The sequence below is a fragment of the Pongo abelii genome, chromosome 7, assembly GCF_028885655.2.
Source record: "Pongo abelii isolate AG06213 chromosome 7, NHGRI_mPonAbe1-v2.0_pri, whole genome shotgun sequence".
Lineage (NCBI taxonomy): Eukaryota > Metazoa > Chordata > Mammalia > Primates > Hominidae > Pongo > Pongo abelii.
In genome coordinates, this window is record NC_071992.2 from 120,650,109 (window position 1) to 120,667,237 (window position 17,129).

Here is a 17,129-nt window from a genome sequence, read left to right on the forward strand (position 1 = left end):
GATCTTTTTGATTACCAAGGTTACTAACAACCTCAGTTTTGTCAAACCTAATGGCCAATTCTCAATTTCCCAGCAGCCTTTTACCCAGTTGATCACTTTCTGATTCTTGGAAAATTCTCTTCACTTGTCTTCAGAGACAGCACACTGACTTGGATTTTTTTCCTACTGCAGTAGCTTATTTTTCCTTGATTTCCCCATTTCCTTATCTGTAAATTTTGAAGAACTGAAGGGCTAGTTTCTCTGCTTTCATAATCTATTCTCACTTCCTAGGTGAACTTTTGCACTGAGTCCCCCGATCTTTCCCCATGAATGCCAATCTTTCATATTCAATTGCCTCCTCAGCATATCCACTTGAATATCTAATATGCATTTCAAACTTAACTGTTGTATCTATGGCTTTTGAAAAATATGCTCCTTCCTTAGGGCACCCCAATTCAGTCAGTGGCACCACTATGTATTTAATTACTCATGTCTGAACCCCAAGAGTCATCCTTGACCTTTTTCTTTCTTTTTACACACCCCACAGCCAATCCATCAACAAATCCTATTGGCTTATATTTTACAACATTTAAGATCTAGTAACTTTTCATCTCCTGGATGGTCTCCCTGCTCCTGATAGCCTGCTCTATCAATTTTCCATGTAATAACCAGAGTGATAATTTCAAAAGTATATCACATCACATAAGCTACTACTCAAAATCTTTCAGTAGTTTCCATCTACTCAAAATACAATTCTAACTCCTTACCATTGTCTATGCTGCCCTGTGAGCTACTCTGAGCCTCTGTCTGACCTCATCTTCAACCACATTTCTCATTCACCTTGTGCTATCCTTGTGCGCCTTCTTGCTGTTCCTGGAACATGTTAAGATTTTTCCAAATTCAGAGACTCTCTACCCTTACTGCTCCTTCTATTGGGAATGCGATTCCCCTCAGATCTTCAAGTCTAATTCAGGTCTTTCATCCAGTGTTAGCTCTCAGAGAGGCCTTCCCTGATTTTGCTGTCTAAATTAGTCTCCCCAGGCTCCTAGCATCCCAGTAGTGTTCCAGTTCTTAACCTGAATGGTGGTTACAGAGATTGTGACTTTATAAAAATATGATATATTATAAAATGTATGGTTTTTAATTTATAGTATATTTCATAGTAAAAAAAAATTTTAAACAGAGGTGAGGCAACTATTAATGAAATGATTTTTTAAATTTCCCTGGAATTGAAGGTCATGAATTTTGAGCCTGATGGGTGAAAAAAGACCCAGGTCAAGGCACACTGATCAGGCCACAATGTGGAGACTGGAATGGAGTGGATGTTGGGAGACAAGAGAGGAGGTTTTTGATGGATGTGGGGAGATGTGATAGGAGTGGTTCAGAAGACAGGTGATGGAAGCTTGGACCAAGTTTTTCAAAATGGAGATTTTGGTTTCTGGGCTTTTCTGATCTTCAGCAATCTCTTAATTCCTGTCTTGTTGACTCTCACTCTGCTTTTTCCACTGCAATCATTCAAAAGTTTTCTTTCACCCCAGGATTCCCAGGCTTCTTTCTGGTTTCTAGCATCTCATTAGGACAAGGCCTTCTACTGGAGTGAGAAAGCCAAGGTCACCTGACATAAACTTGGTTCTATCTCTTCACTTTAAGATTTCTCTATCTCTACTCCTTCTTTGCTGTTTCTATCCTGTTTCTGATATAAAATTTCTTTGCTCTTATTTGCCAAGAAATATTTTCACTCTTGATTCCATTTATTTCCCACCATCCCTTAAACCAAACTTGAATATTATTCTATCCCTGCTGATATGGTTTGGATCTGTGTCCCCACCCAAATCTCATGTTGAGTTGTAATCCCCAATGTTGGTGGTGGGGCCTTGTGGGAGGTGATTGGATCATGAGGGTGGATTGCCCCCGTTGGTGCTATTCTCGTGACAGAATTCTCATGAGATCCAGTTGATTAAAAGTGTGTGGCACCACCTCCTTCCTCCTGCTCCAGCTGTGTAAGATGTGCCTGTTTCCCCTTTGCCTTCTGCAGTGATTGTGAGTTTCTTGAGGCCTCCCCAGAAGCAGAAGCTGCTAGGCTTCCTGTGCAGCCTGTGGAACCATGAGCCAGTTAAACCTCTTTTCTTTATAAATTACCCAGTCTCAGGTATTTCTTTACAGCAGTGTGAGAATGGACTAATATACCTACCTAGCTTTTCTTCATAGTATTTATCACAACCTGAAATTATATTAGTTGTTTATTTAATGCCTGCATTTCCACCCCTAAAGACAGCAGGTTCTTTGTCTCCTTCCCTGCTTTGTTTCCACCTCCTAGAACAGTGGTTGGAACATAGTAAGTGTTCAATAAATAATGGTTTAATGAACAAATGAATCTTAAGATCTCTGCACTATTATGTTCAACATGTTTCCTATCATTTTCTTCTTAAGAAGTAGCACAGGAAAATGGGCAAAATTTAATCATTTTTCTCTGTCAAGGGACTTCCTCTTTCTATTTTACACGTATGGTATTTTGCTTTTTTCCCTTTAGATACATTACATTTATAATAAGCAATAAAGACAATTCCATTTAAAATAAGTAAAACAGGCCAGGGATTGTGGTTCATGCCTGTAGTCCCAGCACTTTGGAGGAGGCCAAGGCAGGAGGATCACTTGAGCCCAGGAGTTTGAGACCAGCCTGTACAACACAGTGAGACCCATCTCTCAAAAAAAAAAAAAAAAAAAATGCAGCCAGGTGTGGTGGCGCATGCCTGTAGTTCAAGCTACTCAGGAGGCTGAGGTGGGAGGGTTGCTTGAGCCTGTGAGGTTGAGGCTGCAGTGAGCCATGATAGTGCCATTGTACTCCAGCCTGGGTGACACAGTGAGATTATCTCAAAAATATTAACAATAATGACAGTAATAAATAAATTAGGTAAAACAGTACCATCCAGTACTCTCTGCCTAATTAGAATGCTTGTTTTTCTCTTACAGCACTCACTGCCTGAAACGATACATTTATTTATTTGTGGTCTGCCTCACTGTCTAGAGTGTCAGCTCCCTGAGGGCAGAGACTATGTCTTCACAGTTGCACCCTCTCTGCCTGGAACAGTGATTGGCACACAGAAAATACTCAAATAAATTTTACTTTTCTCCCCAAACATGCTGCTGAATCAAAGTCTCCTGATGATACCCAGGAATCTGAGTTTTTAATAAGTTCCATAGATGATTCTTATGAGCTTTAAATTTGAGAACTATCTGTCAAAATGATCATTACTAGGTAATAAATATAGGGCTACGAAGTATTGCTAAATCTAGGGATTATCCTTTCATTCTATTCTGTTAACCCAAGTAACCCTGCTGGAGAATAGACTGAGAAATTAGGCAACCTATAAAGGGGTGAGAATAAAAATGCTTTCTTCTTATGTCCCAATAGTACTGTTAAAAACAGGTAGAAGAAACAGCCTCCCTTCAGCTTTTCTATAAGCATTTACAACTAGTGTGTTCATTTTTTCTCTCTTCTATTCAGGATTTTAAAAAATAACTGTTGAGTGTTGTAGGTATTGTAAATTACATTGGTCTAACCTACTTAAGCTGTGTGAATTTCAAATATATCTCATCTTACATGGTAGGTGTGTAAAGTGTATCACACTGAGACAGAAATAAATGTTGTTAAGAGAAAATTCTGTCAGGTAAGCTTCTTACCTAGCTTTGTCCACTTTAGGATCCAGATATCTATATACATAATAGCTAGAGATGTTCTTTATCAACTTTTGGAAGTGTAAATGATTTTTTGGTAATTATTCAACCCATAGTCTATAATGACAACTATTTACAACTTCCCATACATATATATATACCTCAAAGTAAAATGATTCTGCGAGCAGTCTTCAGGTTCTTCTCACTTTGGAAATTGAATTAGTCTTTATCCCATAATACAACGGGAACAGACTTGGATTCTTTTCTTACTGCTCTTGAGATTTTGGCTTGCTGAAACGGACCCTGATGACCTGATCTCAGCTTTGGTCTCCATATTTATTTTTCAGTCCAGTCTCTTAAGACCTGAATGTTTATCAGAGAGCATATATGAGAGGTTTTACTCCTTTTCAGTGTATTCTGGATATTGTTGGTTATTGTTATATTTTGTCACTTCCTGCCTGGTGTGCCAAAATGAAAATTGATATCTCTTGTATTGGTCAAAAACATGAAAGTGATTGTGATGGTTTTTAAAAAGACATCTGAAAATTCTTTGACACTTCTCCCATCAAGACGTGGACTCTAAATTTCTTCCCTTTGTGAATGGACTGGCCATAGTGACTCACCTCTAAAACAATGTGGCAGAAGTGACACTATGTGAATAACCAGTTTAGGGTAGAAGAGGCCTTTTTTTCTTGGGATACTGACTTTGAAACCCAGCACTGCTCGGAGTAAGCCCAGCCACATAACAAGGCCTGGTAGACAGCCCCCACTGAGGTCCCAACAAATAACCAGCAACAACCACCAGGCATGTGAGTGAGAGGGCCTTTGAGATGCCACCACACCAATCCTCCTTTGAATTCAATGACACTAGAGACTGGAACCATGTAGCTGAATCTAGTCAACCCTCTGAATTGTGAAGAGATAGTAATGACAATTGCTATAGTTTTATGCCACTAAATTTGGGGTGGTATGTGATGTAGCAACAGATAACCACGATAGACATGACATTCCCTTGGTTAAACTTACACTTGCTCTGGGCATTTGATCCTTTTACTTTTTTAAGTCTATACCTTTTTTCTCCATTAAATTTATGATGCAAAATGCTGACTCATGTTGAGTGCCATTTTTAGAGAAAGTGGACTTAAGAGAGAGATTTAGGGACCAAAGGAAACAATAGAGTGGAACCATTTTTGTTTCAACATAAAAAGATGTCACTTGGTAATTGCAGAGAATTAAGATGAATAGAGAACTCAGGGGAAAACTGTGATGGAAGGAGAGTTGATTACTCAGTTGAATTCATTGTTCAACATGTGGTCTCTCACTTCTGTCTCACCCAACTTCAATCCAGTGTCTGAATACTTTTTCTAAAGCAGCAATCCTGTCATTCACTACCTTGCCTTAAATGCTTCTGATGCCTTGTCTTTTGTATAAAACCCAATTTCCTTTGCATAACACAACAGAATCTTCATGAGCCCCCGAAGCTGCCCCATCACCTGTCTTTGCAGCCTCAGCATTCCTCCCACCTCCTCTTACACTCTGTGCTTTGATTGTTTCAATCACGGCTGTACCTGCCCGTGCATAATTTTGAACTTGCTCTTCCATCTCCCTGGAATGCCTTTCCCCCTCCTTCTTTCCATGGCCAATTCCTACTCATTCTTCAAGTTCAAATATCAATGTTGGCTTTTTCAATGCTGTCTGAGTGCTGAGTTACACACATATTCTGTGTATTCTTTAGGCCCCAGGTGGTTACTTTCTGTCTGGAATTATCCTTGTCCATCTCCTTTCCAGGTTGTGAGCTCCTTGAAGCTACGGGTTGTGTCTGTTGAATTCCCAGAGCCTATCATCCCAGTAAGTGGCTCATAGTAAATACTCATATATGCTCTATAATGCATGAGTTATGGCAGACAGTAAGTGGGAGGAAATTGGAGAATGGTAAGCTACTGTTGTTCCTAGTAACTAGGAGGAAAGTATTATTGTGGTCTTTAACACTTGCAATCTTACTACTTAAAAGTTTAGAATAAAGTGGAACAGATGGGATTTAAGCCGTGAAATAGCTTCGGGGCAGACTCTTAAATGGAAATAGGATGAAGAAATCAAACGATTACAAAATAAACTTCATCACAGTAAACTGAAAGAATACATTCTTTATACCTACAATTTTTTGCTTCCATATTATAGTACACAGAGCATATATTTTGAAGGTGAATTTTACTATTAGTAACTTATTCTATATGCTGTATAACTGTATGTATATGTATGTAAAAAACACAAAAATATTTTTGTGAAATTATGTAGCCAATGGTATGTTAGAGATGCTCATAGAGTTTTGTAAGAACCAACTGTTAAATTTTTAGGAATTTTGGAAGCTGGTTATTAAACATGATTAGCTTGGAATTGGCCATGTTGGTAGTATTTATTTATTTATTGCTATTTACTTATTTTTTAGATTGAGTCTCACTCTGTTGCCCAGGCTGGAGTACAGTGGTGTGGTCTCTGCTCACTGCAACATTTACCTCCTGGGTTCCAGCAGTTCTCCTGCCTCAGGCTCTCGAGTAGCTGGGTTTACAGGCATGCACCACCATGTCCAGCTAATTTTTGTATTTTTTTGTAGAGAAAGGATTTCACCATGTTGGTCAGGCTGGTCTCAAACTCATGACCTCAAGCGATCCACCTGCCTCAGCCTCCCAAAGTGCTGGGATTACAAGCATGAGACACCACATCTGGCCCAATGTTGGTAGTATTTACACTACAGGAATAGGCAAATGCTACAGTACATACTTATTTTCCCCCAATACCTAACTGGTTATTAAATGTTTAGTGGCACATCACTGGATATAGTTTTGTTATACTCAGTAGAATGTTTATTTCAAAAGACTGTACAAACTATTTGTCTTTCATAACTTGATGAGAAATGAAAGACGATCAAATGAAACCTATCATGTATGTAGGCAGATGATTGAAAGAACTAGACTGTCTCCTTAGAATATGCCCCAAACTTGAAACTTTCAAACCTAGTGGAAATAAACACCATCCTTCTTCTATGGCATGAAGTTATTCTTTATATATTTCTCTTTTTTCTTTTTTGCCTTTTTACTGAGATAACCAACAAGGAAAAAGTGTTACGGTTTTCTGAAGTGAAACTTTTGTCGTTATTACAATCAAAGCAATTCTTTTCTTTTTTTTTTCCTTTTGAATCTGTAAGTAAATGCTAAATGATTCAGATGTAAGCTTATTATTTAAAAAAACTTATTTACTTGCTGAGTTATTTGCTCATTCCATAAATATTCTTGGAGTACTTATGATCTGTAGAAGAGGATATGGTGGTAAATATGGCAAACCCAGATTTGCCTTTATGGAGCTCACAGTCAAATTAGGGAGGCAGAAAATAATCGCCCATGTTGTGTTACATGTTATAAAGAAGTTCAGAGGGAAGAGGAGGAAGTTAACATGAAGCTAACGAAGCTTAAGTTTTAGGATACAGTCCCTATTCCCCATGTATGTGTGAGGGCCCTCAGGTAAAGTGGACTTTGTCATGTTTGCAAAACTAAAAGGTAGCCAAGGCACTAGACTAGCAAATGAAAGAGCAACTGGCATGAGATGAGGCTGGAAAGTTAGGTAGGGACAAGCTCATGAATGGCCCTTCATATGGTTGAAAGATTCTGGACTTTTTCCTAAGTATAATAGAAGGGTAATAAAGGGTTTTAAGCTGAGGAATGACATGTTTTAGAAAGATTGTTCTGAACTCTTGTGTGGAGAATAGATTGGAGGGGGACAAGAGCACATAAACATAATGAAAAATGGTCCTGTTGTGAATTGACAGAGGAAGAGGTTATCTAAGGAGAATGCTAGTGAGATTATTATTATTAGCCTACTTACATTGGATATAATTTTTAATGACCTGGAAGAAGTGATAAAAATAATTTGATTACCCTTGCAGGCAGTAATAGGGAATTATCCATAAAAGTGGAAAGGACATAATTTTAAAAGCTCTGGAAAAATCACAAGCAGCCAAGAAATAAAACCATATTAATCCTGAATATCTGTGTGCACAAACATAAAGCAACTAAGAATTTCTCAGTTCTCATGGAAGAATGCATTGTGAACAATAACACGTCTTGTCCAATGTTGTTTTGATTCTGAGAGCTCTATATTGTTTGGTTCAACTAACTGTTTCCAATTAGCTCCTAATGCTTTTAAGTTCTACTTCTGCCAAAATGACTACTGACAGTTCATTTAAAGAGCTTCCAGAAGGATGTCCATTCATGTTAAATATTGAGCACAGCCTTACTCCTGCCATAAAGCATCACAGAATCCTCTAATACCATAATCAGCAGGAAACTCTATAAACAAGATGCCATCAATAGTCTGCACAGAACAGAAAGTAAAAATAATCATTAATAACCTAATTGGCCTTGAAATTTTTATATAATGTTTGCTGCTTCTTATCACAGATGAAGCATGGAAGAGTGATAAAATGCAACAATTCAATGTTCAAGTCAGGAAAGTGTGAATATTCAGTTTTCATTAAGTCCATTGGAGACAAAACCATCCGAATGAAAAATCCACATGAATTGTCACAAAACAAGCGTTAAGTTAAGTTATATCCTTGGAGAATATTCTGTTCCGTTCCTCTAAATGAAAGATCATTTACCTTCTGTTACATAAGCTTAAGTTGTACTAACGATAAACTTACTGTTTCTTCTCTTAATTCCATTTTACAAATCAAGCAGAGCAGATGGTCGTTTTAATGCAGATCATTTCAGAGTCACCAACAAATAAGGCAACGTGTCTAGTTCTGCATACAGAGAAGTTAATGTGCTGATGACTAGTCATCAGATGTGCAACTTGTTTATTAATTTTGATTTTTATGATTATTACATTTATTACCAGGTATCTTAGCTGGAGCTGCTATAATAAAATACCGTAGACTGGGTGGCTTAAGTAATAGACATTTATTTCTCACATTTCTAGCTGCAGACTGCTGCCCTCTTGCTGTTTGCTCAGAGAGAGAGAGAGGGAAAAAAAAAAGAAAGAGAGAGAGATCTGTCTACCTCTTCTTATAAGAGCATTAACCCCATCATGTGGGTCCCACCCTCATGACTTAATCTAAACCTAATTACCTCCCAAATGCCTCACCTCCAAATACCATCACATTAGGGGTTAAGGCTTCAAGGTATGAATTTGGGGGAGGTGCAAACATTCAGTCCATAACACGGGGAGAGAAGGATAATTGCCATAGTGAACAGTGTCCATCCCACCCTTACCAAAATTAAAAATGTTATGAGAACTGCTACATTTTCTTTTCCTAAGCAGAGAGATGTAAAACACTGGGAATTAAAAAAGATAGATTATGTTTAAATATAAGAAATATAAACAATTTGTGATGCTGATGGTTTGTTTGTGATATGATGTGATTAGATGCTGATTAGAAATATGTCTCATGCTGTAGAGTCGCCTGATTTACAATCTAACCGAGCAGAGTGAAAGATTTCTCAAATGATGTAATGACTTAGCCTTTTTAAAAAGTAGTTTTATTCAGGCTTTTTGATGGAAGGCCATGAAACTACTAACTGGTATTCCTGCAAGAGATGGCTGGCCAGGACCCAGGCTGGTGCCTAATAGTGTAACCCAGGAAGTAAGCTAGTGTCATGACTTTGGTGTTGTGGAGGTCATTTTTCAGGTAATACTCAGTCTGAATTTATAATCCTTGAGGAAGGTGTAGGAAGGAATAAGGGAGGGGGAAATGGAGACAGAAGGAGAAAACAGGGTGCAGGAGGTGGGAGAAAGAATTCCTAGCTACAGGCAGCAGCAGTAACAGCAGCAGCAGCAATAACAACTTTGGCAAATGAATATTGGGGGAGAATGAAGGCACTGTAAATCCCGTATTATGTGCATCTGAGTAGTAGCAGATAAAATGATATATAGATATAGCTATGAAAATAATATGAGAGATAATAAACTGAAATGCATACAGGAGCCAAGCAACTAACATAAATGTAAACAGGGACCAAAAGGATTGCATAAAAGCATGAAGCGGGCTGCAAGTAAGATATTGGTGTCTTTATTGCCACTAAGCACAACACCCATCATGTTATGATACCTTTTAAGGTACAGTTTGAACTAAAAGAAAAAATGACCTTATGAAACACACTGAGGTTGATTTATGAACCCTGAGATACTATGCTTAGGGTTTGAACTTTGAGCAATTGTATGCAGTGAAATAATTTTCTGCAATGACTATGAAAGCCCTGAAAAAAGAAATTGTTTCTTGTAATGGAGACAAAACATTTCAGAATCGTATTTTAAAAGTATGTATGGCTGAAAGTTTTGTTTCAATAAGTTCCTGAGTGTGGAGGAATTAAAGTTAATATCAAAGGTTCAATTTATATTATGTATTCTATGTGTATGTGTGTGTGTATGTGTGTGTGTGTATGTGTGTGTGGTATATATTTGCTTAAGTTAGTAACTTTAGTGCACTTTTCACAATTCATCTCTTAGAATTAGTCATTGTCAACTCAGCACTTTCTTTGTGCAGTGTAATATTTCCAAGTTTAGTTGGTTCACCATTGCCTCTGGTTTGAATTATTGTAATTTTGCTCTCACCAGTTTTTTTGCCTCCAGTTCCCACTACCCCTAACTCATCATTTCCAGTCATTTCCTTAGGGAGCACCTGGGACTAGCCCAGCTGGCATCAAGGCCAGCAGTGGGTATTGAGTATGAGGAGGCAAGACCAGCCTAGACTCTCCTGTTCAAGGTGGCCTACGAGTGGAGGAAGTAAACAGACATGTTGAAATCAGAGTCCACTGGAGAACATGGAGAGTTAAACACTGGAGGGTTCAAATACCAAAGGCTAAAGGGCCAAAGATAGGTTTGTAAACTATAGATAAAATCCTAAGCCCTCCACCAACTGAACAGACCCCTGCTTGGCCAAGGGGACCCTCGGAGAAACCCGAAACAGAGTTCCTGGCCATGACAGGAAGGGAGGTCAGATGTGCCTCATTATACTCGCCTCACTTGGAGTTTAGTCACAACTGAACAACATTAATGTTAAAAATGGAGATTGTAATACTGACAAAACAGACTCTTTGTGGCAATAAGATACCAAATTATAAGTAAGACCTAAGGCCATGTAAGGCAAAGGTTAAGTCACGCTTGCAGGCTGTCAATCTTAACAGGTTGCTTGAACCCAATATTTTGTGGCTGACACTGACATAACTTAAACATTCCTTTCTGCTGACTCCAAGTTTCAGACAGAGCCCTACTCCAATTGCAAATTAAAAAATCTCTGAATCCAGCTGTATATAATCTGTATATATATATAACCTGTAAACCCCTGCTTTTGGGCCAAACCAATGTACACCTATGTACTGACTTATGACTTTGCCTGTGACTACTGCCTCCCTAAGCTGTGTAAAACCAAACTGTAATCTGACCACCTCAGGATCACTTACTCAAGGCTTCTTGAGTTTATGTTTCCCCTGGGCCACAGTCACTCATATTGGCTCAGGATAAATCTCTTTAAAATATTTTACAGAGTTTCGTTTTTCTGTTAAGAGGTTCTTAGCTGGGGGATGAACGAAGAATTTTGAGTTGGGTAGAGTTAGGTTAGGCTGAGAGTAGGTGAGGAACCTACAAGAATGGTCCGTGGTTTAAGTCTGTTGGTCAGTGGGTGTGTACATGGTGATTGGCATCCCAGACTGGAATCTGGGACAGGGTAGATATTGTTCTCTGTGCTGTTGTTAAAGGGGACTTTAGAAAATATGAATCAAATTATGTTACTCCATTTCTAACAATCACGTTTAGAATTCTACTTAGAACCTCACTACTTGCCATAACAATCTCCGATAGGAAGTCAGAATATCCTAGTGTGTTACAATCAACTAGGTGTGTGTGCAGTCACATTTAGGTGTGTCTCATGCAATTTGTTGCTCATAATGATGCACTAAAGTTTGTGAAGTTTTTTTCCCCAATACAAATGAGAGCAAATCTATTCTCTAAATCATATTTTGTCAGTCTCTCATTTGAGGTGCTTTCTTGATTGGAAATGATAGGTACAGTGTTACAAGTAAGTCTTGGGGGATTGCATATAATCTGAGGCCTATCATAGGCCAATGTTGAAATCTTTTGCAAGCTACTACCATTCCAAATGTGTTGATAGTTACTACCAAAGGTGATTATGTATTATTACAGTGTTGGACTTTATCAAACTGTGATGTGCTCATAGGAGTGTGTTATGAACTAAATCATTATCTGTCAGTTCTCTTTTTGAGAAAAACATGTTTTGAGATTTGCTAGCAAAATTTGCAAGCTTGGTAGTTTGTGCTGTCCTCTACAGCTTCAGCTTTTCCTGTCCTCTACATGTGTGCCAATCTCATCACACTGCTCAGAGGTTCACCTCTCCATGCTTTTCCCTTGCTGTTCCTTTTGCCTGGAATGGCTAATATTGGGCTGCTGTGTTATATAATTCCAGAGAGCACCATTCCTATTGTATTCTTAAGTTGTTTTCCTAGGAGATGGAAGAGTGGCATTCACAGAGGTAAGAGTTGTCCCTGAAGTTGTAAAGGGGAAGTTTTTTATTATGCTCCCTTTCCTCATGGGTATATTTATTGAACTTTATTTTTCCTTTAAAATTTGTTATTGAAGTTCTCTTCCAAAATTATATTAATTATATGTGATGACTTAACTGTTGAATTAAATCAAAGATTACTAAATTTTTTTAAAAATCATAGGAATATACCCTCACCATGTCCGTATTTCCATCCTTAACATCTGAGGTTATCAAGAAAAACACCCCAGTGAAAAAAAATTTTTGTAACTGTCTTCAAATTCTTAAAAATATCTGTCTATCTATCTACAGCTGTATCTATATCCTTGACCACTGTTTGTTTTTCTAAAATGACATCCTATAATACAATTCCTTGCAACATTCTAGACTTTCCTGTAGCTCCATATATATGCTACTATAAAAGAGACTCACTCTTTTTAAGGGCTACTTTTAGAGTCCATTGGGGGAATAGTGAGAGTTAAATATGAGGGTGACCTAATAGCAAAGGCCAAAAGGCCAAAAATAGGTTCAAGGTGAGGGGATGAGCTAGGAATTTGGAGTGGTAGAGCCAGGTCAGGGTGAGACTGGCTGAGGAACGTAGAAGGATGGTCCATGGCTCACTCATCAGTAGGTGTTTACAGGGTATTTAGAACATCAAGCTGCCCTAAGGGACCAGACTTTCCATGCAGCTTAAGTTATCGATCTAGCTAATTCTTTCAAAGAGCTGCATTCTCAGCTTGAACGTACTATGATTCACTCAACTTCTCTCCTATGCAGGTTGTTGTAAGTTTTGCCAACTTTCTCAGTACTGTAACAAACATACTTATATATATACTTGTAGGTTCTGAAGTTTTTGTCTCTGTAAAGTACCAGAAGCAGGACTGAGAGGTTAAAGTCCATGTATATATAAAATTTATTTCTGTTGACAGTCTACTCTCCAGGTAGCTGCAGAAATTCTCATCCCTTGGAGAGTTTCTCAATAATAGGATACACTTTTAAATTACATAGGCCACAATCTCATCTTTTTACACTCCACTTACTCTTAGAGTTTGTGAATCAAGAGCCTAAATTTGAAGCTTTTTACTAGAAGAATGCCTAAAGACATTTTTTTCTTTCTGTTGACGAATATATTCATTAAGCCAAAGGAAGATTACAGTGATTATCTTGGAACTTGAAAAGGTCAATTTCATTAACTTCAGCAAAACAGGATAGACTGGCAGATACTAGAGTCTGGAAAGCCCACGTAGGTAGGAGTGAGCAAGAGAACAAACCCAGCAAATTCTAGGAAAAAAAAAAACAAACTGGTCCAGGTGATAGGTTATTGTATTAGTCCATTCTTGCATTGCTATCAGGAACTACCCGAGACTGGGTAATTTATGAAGAAAAGAGGTTTAATTGACTCACAGTTCCACAGGCTGTACAGGAAACATTGCTGGGGAGGCCTCAGGAAAGATACAATCATGGTAGAAAGTGAAGGGGAAGCAGGCACATCTTCACATGGCAGAGCAGAAGAGAGACCAAAGGGGAAGACACCACACACTTTTGAATAGCCAGATTTTGTGAGAACTCTATCATGAGACCACACTAGAGGATGGTGCTAAGCCATTAGAAACCACCTCCATGATCCAATCACCACCACCAGGCCCTACCTCCTACGCTGAGGATTACAATTCAACATGAGATTTGGGTGCAGACACAGAGCCAAACCAAGTCAGTCATGGAAAGAGGAGGCTTATTCAATAGAACAGTTGTAGTCAGAGCAGGTGGCACCAGGAAGACCAAAAGCTGGGTCCAATAAGGGGGAGTTCAGGAGCAAAGGATATTTGGAGACTCAAGAAAATAGGAGGGAGGAGGTTGATATCTGGGACATTTGTTGGAAAGTGGCAAGGACCAAGTCACTTATGGGAAGCAGCAGGGAGACATGAATCCCTTGGAGAAGGTCAGCCTTTCTAAGTCAGACAGATCTGCCTTCAAAGTCTGGCTCTGCTGCCTGCTAATCTTTGACCTGGAGAAAGCTGTTAAATCGCCATGGATCTTGATTTCTTTATCCATATGGCATGTCAAGGAGCTGGCTTAGTGCATAGCACATACAATACATACAGTGTTTGTTGTTATACACATGCAGCCTAGCATTTCTAGGATTGCTGAATTTTTCCTGTGACAAAGGGTACATTTGTAGATGTATAGTGTAAAATGAGTTGACAGTTGTATACTCAGACTCCTGTATGCCATATTTACCTTGTCTTCTGGAGTAGTTGCCTCACCTTTCCCCAAACCTCCTACCAAAGTCCTCTGTAGTGTGGCTGGTTAAAAAAAACTATACAAAACCGTGAGGCTGTCATTTCCTGACAAGTAACAGCAGTGCCTGCAATGCCTTGATGCTGGGGCTATTTGCCGGATTATCTCTTCTTGGTTATCCTTCAAGTCCCCCTCACTTTCTAGTACTTAGTCCTCGTTCTGTTTTCATAAAGTCTCAAAAAGACTTGCCTGTTCATCTGTTTTCATAAAGTCTCAAAAAGTTCTCCAATCATGCATACATAAGTTAACAAATGATGATGCTAAATTTCAGAGCATTGAGCCCATACACCTGGAAAACCTTTTGCCTAATTGTCTTGTTTGGTCCTCAGATAGAGGTGGTTGAGCCTATCCCTTAGGGGGCCATAGATGTAGGGAACTATTCGGAGCTTGGCAATGTCAGTGTTTAGAACTGGGCATTTATTGCCTGAAGGTGTATGTTATATACCAAGTTCTTCTTGAACAGAGTTGATCCTGATATCCTGAGAACAGGAAAGTACTTCTCAGTAAAGTACTTTATGAATTTCTGTGATTTGTTATGTTAACAGCAAACAAAAAAATGACATAACAATGAAGTAAGAACCATGCAGGGTGCATACCAGCTATTTTTAGCTGCTCAGAATCCATTTTTCTTCCTTTGGGAAATGGTATCTCAGTTTTCCTTTGGGCTCCCACCCTCATCCCCAACTCTAAGTCCATGTGATGGGCAGATGACTGAAGTCTTGCCAGTCAACATTTTTTATTTGCTAGTCATGGCACTTAGTTTAACAGGGACTGAGCCAATGGAATTCAACCCCAAGACTTTGCTGAACTATTAGGAAAGAGACTGTTATGGTCATTCAGCTGGTAGAACACAAGCCTGGAAGTGGTGGTAGTCATCTTGCCAACATACGAGGAGAGCTTATTTAGAGCCAAGTCGTGCCTAAAACCACCATCCTCTGGACTATTTGGTCACGTGAGCCATTTAAATGGTTTTTGCTTATGTCAGTTTGGTTGTATTTCTGTCACTTGCAATTGGAAGATTCCTGACTAATTTAGCTGGGTTCCTGAAGTTGTTGAAATCCAAAGCTAAATGTAATGCTATTGAACTGAAGACTTCTCTAAATTGTTAAAAATCCAAATAGCAAATCTGAGGACTGGATGTGATTTCTGTTTACCATTAAGATAAAAAAAATTCTGAGCAACAAATATCACCACATTTCTTCCAAAACTAAAAATGATACACTAGGTAGCAAAAAGGATACCAGCTTGCAATTGTCAGTGGCATTACTATTACCTCTGAGCACTACAGGTAAATACCATAAATTTATCTGAGATCAGATGTTTAATCTAGATTATTTCTAGAGTTCCTTCTGATTCTTTAGTTCTAGACAAACTATGTAGAAAATCAGCTATGATTTGACTTTTTTTGTCATAGTGTCATTTTATGGCGACATTGAAAGGGAGCCATGGACAATAAGAGTAGCAGGATATTATACAACATACATAGATTTTGGAGCCAGACAGACATGTTTCAGAATTCTGGCTAAATGACCTTGGAAAATTTACATAACCACTCAGTTTCAGTTTTGTCATTTCGTGTAACATGGGGATAATGATACCTGTTACACCCTTAAAGACCAAGTGAAATGCTGTATACTAAATCTAATATTGTGCTTGATGCATAGAATCCTAGTTTTTAAGTTCTATAAAGGAGACTTAGTTATAAATGAAGTTTTTAAAGTTACCTGTTCTGTATTTGTGTAAATGATGCCCTCATTCATCCTGGAAAACCCAGAATAAATCTGCTACATGTTTTACACATGAGACACCCTTCTCTCCCTAAACAGATATATTTTTAAGTAGTTATCTGAGTTTAGATTTGTTTCAGCAAAACAAGCAGCAATTATGGGAAACTGAGATTTCTCTAAGACTAGTTTGGGGAAATAATGCATAACCCTGGCTTAGGTTGAGAATACAACCATTTGAAATGCAGACACAAAGACCATTGGAAAGAAAGCTGGGTATTTGTAATGCATAATGATAAAATACTATATACTGTGTTGATTTTATTAGTGAGTGGATATTTTATTTTTGATAGGCTCTATATTTTTAAAAGTTTTGTAATCTGAATTGTAGATGATACCAAGTATTTGCTAAGTTCCAAATAGCATCTGTTTCTTGCCATTCGATTTTTATTTTTTCTGGAAATGCATATTTTGATAATGCTAAAACCATAAATCTTTCTCGACAGTGCTCTGTTAGTTTTAATAAGTAGTAGCCAGGGCCAACTTCCATTTACAGTTGTTGAATGTTAAACACCATTGGAGAATGTTAAGTTGTTAGATAACTGACTAGTTTTCTCAAATCTCCTCTGGTAATTAACCATGCCTCCTACTCCCTTTTCCACACTCCAAAGGGAATATGCTAATCCACTATTAGCTTAGCATTGTGTAAGTTGATTTCATTCCATCGGGAATTCACACCCAGAAGCACTGCCCTTTGACATGAGAGTAGGTGTGAAGAGGACCTCACAACTCTCCCAGCTACAGGGCCCTGCATGATGCATGGTATATGAAAGGGGATCAGTGCATGTTTGTGGACTGAATGAGAAAATAACCACTGTAATTCTCTACTATAATGTTTTTGCTCACAA

At 38.4% G+C, this 17,129-nt stretch overlaps 1 long non-coding RNA gene across 5 annotated transcripts in view; it reads left to right on the forward strand.

The window, feature by feature from the left end:
• The window catches only part of LOC112134636 (uncharacterized), a 299,572-nt gene that overhangs the window by 55,511 nt on the left and 226,932 nt on the right, over positions 1–17,129 (forward strand). For all 5 annotated transcript variants that reach the window (XR_008509231.2, XR_008509229.2, XR_010141280.1 and 2 more), the window contains one exon: positions 5,443–5,502. This is a non-coding gene — a long non-coding RNA (uncharacterized LOC112134636). The remainder of the gene's footprint in view (positions 1–5,442; positions 5,503–17,129) is intronic.